Source organism: Panthera onca, chromosome A3 (genome assembly GCF_046562875.1).
Source record: "Panthera onca isolate mPanOnc1 chromosome A3, mPanOnc1 haplotype 2, whole genome shotgun sequence".
Classification (NCBI taxonomy): Eukaryota; Metazoa; Chordata; class Mammalia; order Carnivora; family Felidae; genus Panthera; species Panthera onca.
In genome coordinates this window covers 35,884,600-35,892,779 of record NC_138341.1, presented here as the reverse complement: position 1 = coordinate 35,892,779, position 8,180 = coordinate 35,884,600, and the positions used below count along the sequence as shown (strand labels likewise).

Genomic DNA, 8,180 nt, shown 5'->3' with positions numbered 1-8,180 from the left:
TTTCGTGGGGTGTTTTTGGTGCGGGGGGGGGGGGGGGGTTGTTCTTCTTTTCCCCGTATCAGGAACACCATCGTTTCAGCTTTCCTTCTGAGGAATCCTTTGGCTGAGACTGAATCTCTAGAGGCAGCATCAAATGGCAGTTCAGCTGTGTACGCTTAGCCAACGCACTGTCCGAGAGCCCGTCGCTGGGTACTCCACCCCCCCCAGCTACCAGGCATCTCACGTGTCTTTGCCCTCTCTGGAAACTTGCCAGGTGCCAACCCAGGGGAACCCGTCTTCTTCCTACCAGACCAAGGGGCCTGCGCTCAATGAGAAAGTCCGTCAGCCAAAAGAAAACAAGGCGCAAAAATTTCCTCTCGCTCTTTGTGAAGCTGGGCAGAAATTCCCTGGGCACTGTGCTTTGCGTTCTGTTCCAAATAAACTGTTTTTAGACTCTCCCTGGGCCACTCCAGTAGGAGAGACAGGGGACCAGACTACTGAGGGAAAGGAAGTGCAGTGAGTGCCACGTTTTAAGTATGCGATGTCTGGATTGAGAGGGGAGCGGACAGTTAGGAAGGAGGACACTCAGGAATCCTGAAAGCCAAGTTTCCGTTTTCAAAGGCTGCGTTATCTCTTTGCTCAAACAACGCAATGATCTTCCGCAGCTGGAACACCAGATAGGTGCCTCCGAAACTGGTCAGCTCCCAGCCATGGAAGTAAAAGGCCACTTTTAGTGAGTCCACTGAAAACAAAATTTAAGTAAAAATTTCCTAGTAAATTAGGAGCAAAAGGGTTTTTAAAAAAAATTTTTTTAACATTTATTTATTTTTGAGAGAGAGAGAGCACAAGGGGGGGAGGCGGGGGGGGGAGAGCGAGAGGGAGACAAAGAATCCAAAGCAGGCTCCAGGCTCTGAGCTGTCAGCACAGAGCCGGGCACAGGGCTCAAACCCATGAACCATGGGATCATGACCCAAGCCGAAGTCAGACGTTCTACCGACTGAGCCACCCAGGCACCCCTAGGAGCAAAAGGTTTGATTGAGGCTTTATCCTGAAAAAGCACAAATTAAGGATCATTAAGAAACGATAGACAGTTTGTTGTGTGTTTAGCAAAATTTGCAATCAAGTGTTGATTGAGGGAAGTGTCATTTGTTCAGCAAAACTGCCTGATTGCTTGCTGATGAGCCAGAAACATGCCAATAGAGGAGCGTTTTTGACCCCCATCAAAAAAAAAAAAAAAAAAGGCTTGGTTGAATTTCCCAAAGGTTCCTCAGTGTTTTGGAATTTTAATCACTCCTTTAAAGGAACCTTTTTATTTTTATTTTATTTATTTATTTTGAGAGAGAGAGAGAGCAAGCGCACACAAGCCAGGAAGGGACAGAGAGGGAGGGAGAGAGAGAATCCCAAGCAGGCTCCGTGCTATCAGCACAGAGCCTGACTCGGGGCTCGATCTCACAAACCATGAGATCATGACCTGAGCTGAAACCAAGAGTCAGAGGCTTAACCGACTGAGCTACCCAGGTGCCCCTAAAGGAATCTTGATATGCTCTTTCTCTTTTCTCTTTGTCAGTTGCCAATCGGTCTAACGATGAGACCCTTATGAGTTCAAGGCTTTGCAGATGATCCCCTGACATAGCTTCCTCATTCCTCCCATCCTGAGTCATTTTTAAAATTCGCAGTTCATCTGGCATTTGACTTGCATCCTGTTCTCATCGGATGTTAATGGATGGCCAGCCTCCAAAAATGCCTTCTCCTGGTCTTGCTTTTCTGCTTACCCAGACCCTCCTCCCCACCCCCCGACTCCCACCCCCAAAACTAGTCTAGTTTCCTTGCTCAGGCATCGCATTGCTCAGTTCGGTCTGCATCCTGCTGTTTGGGAAGTGTTTGCAGGGACAAATGCTGGCTGGTGGGCAGGCCTTCCTGCTAAGAGCACTGCTCCTCTAGAAACCCACGATGCCTGCGGAAGTGGGCATTTAAGAAGCCTGCTGGTCAGTGGCCGAATGGTACTCGACCGCACAGAATGGGCAGCAACTGAGTGTCTACTCTACTGGGACCATTGGTCCCTCGATGTGTGGGATGGTGTCTGCTCCCCAAAGCTTCTTGTGGCTGGCATGCTTCACCTCAGTGCCTCTGAATGTTGAGCAGGAGGGGGTCCTTCTCTGGGGCATGTCTCGGTTTTGGCCCAAGGACAGATGGGACATTCCTTAGATGCCGCCTGCTTGGTGTCCCCGATGGACCAAAGGTAAGGTAGCACCAACACCCAACCATGACTGCCCAAAGAACCCGCATTTGCACCTCTGTGGCCATTTGCCTTCTGTTTTTGGAGCTCTTGCCCTGCCCCAGACACTTCATAAACACTTTACATGTAAATAGCCTCGGTCATCCCCACAGTGGCCACAGGAGATGGCTAATACCGTCTTTTACAGGTGAGGAGACAGGCTCACCCAGCCGGTCAGAATTGAAGGTGGATGTCTGGCCAGCTCCTTCTGGCCCTGGAGCCCTGTGCTTGCTTACTGCCCTAGGGTGCCCAGACCCGTCCTCATGCAAGTCTGTCCTCCCACCTGGGGGGAAGTCACAGTGACATAAGACCTTCTGGCGCACCTGCTACCAGCCCAGAGCGCAAGGGTCTTCCGAGGGGCTGAGGCGGGCACCTGGGACAGCCCAGATCACCGGCAGGGTCTGCAGGAGGCCACGTGGCTGAGTCCAGGTCCTGGACTCAGTTGTCTTATTGAAAGGGACTGACTGCTCTGAGCTGCAGAGTCACGACCATGCCCATCCAGGCGGCTCCCAAGTTCCACTTGGCAGCCTCCAGAGAGCCAAAGGCCCACCTAGTCCAGCTGATCCTTTGTAAAGGTGAACAACTGCGTGTTTTTAAGGTCCCGGAACAAAGAGCCGAATCCCTCCATGGATCCGAGAAAGGATTAAGAAGCTGCTATCTGTGATGTGACCAAGAGCCAAAGCTTGCAGAACAGAACAGACCATGGTCACCACAAACACGTGGTGAGGGCGCGCATCACGGGAGGGCAAACAGCCAAAGACAGCTGTGGAGCAAATCCAACCAGGAATTTCGGAGACTCTTGCCGAGACTTCAGTGGCCGTGGCCCCCTTGCTTCGTCGGGGCTCTGGGGGAATTCCAGTGGCTTTCCCTGTGCAGGGCAGGCTGGCCCCATCCGAATATGGTCGTCCTCTGCACATCAATGTCTGGCTCCCCCATTCTGCTCATAGCAGGTGCCCACTGGATCTGCCCTTCTCCTAGAGAGGGCACAGTTTCTAGGAACTCAGCTTCATCGACATCCTAGAACCAAACTCTAAAAAGTACTTCGTATCAGAACCCTGGCCGCCACCCAAACGGAGGATTTAAGACCTCGTTATGCCGACTTTAAAGAGACGGCCAAGGGTTCGCACTGCCAGCCGAGGGTGGGGGCAAGCAGGCCTTCGGGGCCCACACAAGGGCCTGTTGTTCCAGGAATCACTCGGGGCCGGTTCGGGGGTCACAATGGTGCCATTCAGGGGACAAAGAGCCTCTGGCCCAGCCAAGTGTCCCTGCACACATGGGCATCTGCCCAGGGCATTTAAAATAACACGATTTGGAGAAACAGATTTAAAGCGATGTTGCTCACTGTGTGATTCAAGGCCTTGTTCCATCCCCATCATACTTGGCCATGGTGGCCGTGGTGCTGCAGTGCTGAGGCAGGTGCCAGAGCTCCCTCTCAGGTAACACAGGGACAATCACTGTGCCAAGCTCTCTGGATGGTCCCCTCAGGGATTTGATACGCGTAGCGTGCTCAGTTTCCAGGGTTTCCATTGGCCAATGCATGGTCAACAAAAGTCTGCTAGGATAGACCCCCAGGGACACGAAGGGGGAGAAAACCTGCCGATGACACCGTGTGCCCAGTGCTGCCCGAAGTGCTACTTGTCCACTTAATCCTCATGACAGCCCTATGTGGTAGATACCATTTAGACAAGGCATCTGAGGCACAGAGAGGTTAAATGACTTACCCAAGGTCACACAGCAAGTAAATGGGATTCCAGTTCCAGGGGTCTAGCTTCAAAGCCCCAAAGTTACCTGTCATGTGCCACATCTCACCATTAGAGGGTCTGTGTCCCTCTGGGAGCAGAGAGCACAGACATGGTAAGCAAATTCTTCACGCCTCCAACACTGACAGAAGATATAAGAAGATTCCAACCCGCACACAAAGAGTGTGAGGCAAACGCAGCCAGAAGCCCAACCCTCCCGGGAGGTATGTCTGAGATGATGGGGACTTTGTTAGGCAAAGAAGGCAGGGAGGGCTTTCCTGGGCAGAGCCAGGGTGGTGATCTAACCCAGGCAGGGTGGGGAGAGAGAGGGCTCGGGAGGTTTTGATTATCTGGGGTGGTCCTGAAGGTGAAGTTAAAGCCTGGCTTTTACCCCAGGGACATCAGTCGGGGAATACCTGTTGGACATAGCAGCTGTCCAAGTGAGGGAAGCTTGGGTCTGGACAGCAGCAGTGGGGCAGGCAAGCTGGGCTGGGAAAGCGGGATGGACTTGACCAGACTTTGGTGGACTGAGAGCCAGTGGAATGTCGTGGCCAAAGGCATGGATCCCTGAGCCAGCCCAAGTGTGTGTCCTCTTTCTCAACCTCAGTTTCCTTGCCTGAGGAAGTGCCAACTATGGTCACCATCATGGGAATGAAGAAGGAAAGGTCTAGAATGATCCTCAAGTTTCTAACCTGGGACGACGATGGTGTCTCGCTTTGTCTTTATTGATTAACCATGTTGCTGACATCATAAACCTGGACTGATATTTTGCTTTTCCCCACAGAACTGAACGTTTAATTGGCCATGACATAGTTTAAAATAGCCCCAAGAGTAAACCGAACTTCAGTCCCTGGGAAGGAGGCCATTTCCTTCAGATCCCTTCTGACCACTACGTGAAGTACACCGCGAGGGCCCCAGAGGGTCAGGGTCATCTAACCAGACTCTCGCGTCCTCTCAGTTTCCTGGGCATGGGCAGCCTGATGGCCCCAGCGCCCCCCTCAGGAGGGAGGCGGGACAGCAGAGCTGGGAGGGATTTGAGAAGTTGCAGATAAGAACAGGAGACCCAAAGGGCCAAGAGGCCCGCCCAGCACCCAGGAAGTTAGTGCTGGAGCTGGCACCCAGCCCTGGGCCCCCGGGTACCCTCGTCTGCCAGCCACCCCCTCATCTTCCTGCCCCTGCCTCTTTCCCTCACTTTTACTAAGATGTAATTGTCATATGTACAAGTTTAAGTTGTACAGCATAGTGATTTAATATATGTAAATATTGTGAAATGCTTACCACGGTGAGTTTAATTAATTCATTCATATCCAGTATCTCATATGGTTCCAAATTGTTTACCCTTGCGCTGAAATCTTTTCAGCCTTACTCTCTAAGCAACTCTCAACTCTACAGAACCGTGTTGTTAGCTACAGTCAACATGTTGTGCATTACGTCCTCGAACTTATTTACCTTGTAACTGGAAGTTTGTACTGTTTTGACCACGGTCACCCAGTTCTCCCACCCCTCCCCACCCCTACCTCTGGCAACCACTAATTCTGATCTGTTTTTCTGCACTTGTTGTGGTTTTTTTAAAGATTCCACGCAGAAGTGAGATCACAAAGTATTTGTGTTTCTCTGATTGATTTCATTTAGCATAAGGAGGTCACTATCCCAAAAAGATATCTGCACCCCCCCCCCCACCTTGTTCATAGCAGCATTATTTACAACAGCCAAGACCTGGAAACAACCTAAGTGTCCACTGATGTATGAATGGATAAAGAAATGTGGTGTATTGATACAATGGGAACTATTCAGCCATAAAAAAAGGAGGGCATCCTGCCATGTGTGACATGTTTGGACCTCAAGGGCGTGATGCCCTGTTCTTGTAAGACACCCCACTGCTTCCTGCCACTTGCCCTGATGTGGACAGAGAGGAGCTGACCTAGCAATGGCACTGATGACATGGCAAGGGGGTGGGGGAAGAGCCATCCCTGTGAGCGTGAGGATAAATACCCAGGCTCAGTACCAGGAGAGCGTGTGGCCTTTAGTTTCTGGGGTTAGAACTAATGACAATCCTTGATCTCACAGTTCGTGGGATCGAGCCCTGCCCTGGGCTCTACACTAAGAGCACAGAGCCTGCTTGAAATTCTCTCTCTCCTTCTCTCCGCCCTTCCCCCCCCAGCTCACGCACACATGCTCGCTTTTTCTCTCTCTCAAAATAAATCAATAAATGTCAAAAAAAAATAACTGATGACAATCTTGAGCATCTCACAGGACACACATCCACCGGTGCCCTGAGTGAGGGGCATGGCTGTCCCCACACCTCGTGCACAAAGCACCTGGCACAGTCTATACACGTTGTCCTATGAATGTCAGGGATGACGATGACGGTGGTGATGGTGGTCACGATGGCATCCACCAGCCTGAACCCTGCCTAGCTGGCATGCGGTATCCTCCAGTGCACTGTCCCCATACCCAGCCGGCTCCTGTTCTGGGGTATCTTGGCTCTCCACGGCCCAGCCTCCGCTCCTTAAGCCTACAAGATGCCTTGACCAGTTTCTCTGCGGATACTCACCTGTACCCGCCCCCCCAGGAGGATAGAATGAAGCCAGAAGGCCCGGGGGCCCCTATGCAGCTCCCAGGAGGAAAAGTGGCAGAGGAAGGAGGAAGTGAATTGGCCCGAGAGCCTCTCCTATGATTCATCCTTGCCATGCAGGCCAGGAAGTGATGGCCAGCAAGGGAACCGCAGGTGGACAGACAGCATATTTCCACGGACCTCTCACATCTAGACGTGGGGTTGAGGATGCCAGTCTCGGCCTGTGCCCTCCTTTGTGTAAACAATAACCAGAATGCATGAGGAGACAGCGTGCCCAGTGAGCCGGTCTCGACAGCCAGATGCTCTGTTAGGGCCGCCCTGCCCTTCACCCCACTTACCTGAGTCAGACGGTTTCCTGGCTCCTGCTGCTAACAAACAAACGATGTTGACCTTTTGGGGGTAGCCCCACAGGGTGTCCCCCACACCCTGGCAGAGCCCCCTGCCGTAACAGAAGGGGCAGTGGTTTCTGGCCTCACTAGGCAGGAAGGTCGAGGCGGGGAGAGGGGTGATATGGAGATAGAGAAAACTGCCATGTGTCATCGTTGGGTCCCACCCCGCCTGCCCCTCATCTGCTCAGCTTTGTTCCCTCCTGGGTTACCATATGTGGGTCCCCAGTGGCCGGAGTGCATTCTCAGTGGGACTGAGTTCCCCACGTGTTCTTTGCTGTCACCTCACAACAATCTACTAGGTAGATGTCATGACCATTTCCACTGTGCAGATGAGGAAGCAGGCTCTCTGATGGAATAACTCCCAGGCTGAGCCCAGCCCTGAACCCGGACAGGCCAACCTGGAGCTCGGGCAAAGATGGAGCCGTGCCCGCAGAAGTATTGTAAGGACTAATGCATCCCCGACGTCCCCCTGCCTCCCTCCAGCACTCATCTCACCCACTGTCCCGCAGCCCCTGGGCCTGGCTGGATACAGGTTCTCAGCTGCCGCCATTCATCCCTGGAGCTTAAAAGGGCTACTGTTCCAGACGATGCTTTGCCTTTTAGCAAGCATCGGAGAGGAAGGCTTTAATGGTGCCGTTTCAGACACACAAGCCCACTCTTGCACGTCCCGAAACTCTTCCACCCATGAGAATGTTCTTCCTGCTGGGGTGGGACCACAACCCAACCCCCCCCTCTTGAGGGGCAGTAAGAAGGCCCCAACTTGCCAAAGCCGCTCCGTCCTCTTTAGGCCCCAATAAGTTATTTCCCAGACAGCTGAGAGAAAGAACAGACGTGGCCGCGGACGCCGTCCGGGTCTGCAAGCCGTCAGGCGGCCGGGAGAGGCGCACAGCACAGGATGGGTAAGGGGATCCTTCTTTCTTGGGCATGGCCACACGAACAGATGTGGGTTTGGCGTGTTCTGATTTCTATGTGGCCCTCCAGGTCTCTACTTCAGCACGGGGACCAAGGTCACCTGCTGGATCACTCTCCGGCCACCTGGCCAGGGGGTGGGCACCAGGGACCCTTCCTTCCTTCCTGGTCAAGGAGAAACGGCTCTCTTTCTTCTGTCCTCCTACCCAGGGTGCTGAGGACACTCTGTGGCTCTCAAAGCTGGTGCATCAGCCTCTACTCTCCCTGCCTCCAACCTCAGCAGGACCTCCACCAGCAATGGAGGTCCCTCCACA

The 8,180-nt window shown here is 52.9% G+C and overlaps 1 long non-coding RNA gene across 1 annotated transcript; it reads right to left on the bottom strand.

The window, feature by feature from the left end:
• Positions 1-6: 6 nt before the first annotated feature.
• On the bottom strand, positions 7-6,981 carry LOC144615955 (uncharacterized). Its single transcript, XR_013554747.1, has 2 exons — positions 6,907-6,981; positions 7-117 (listed from the first exon to the last, which is right to left on the bottom strand). It is a non-coding gene; the product is annotated as an uncharacterized LOC144615955 (long non-coding RNA).
• Positions 6,982-8,180: the final 1,199 nt, after the last annotated feature.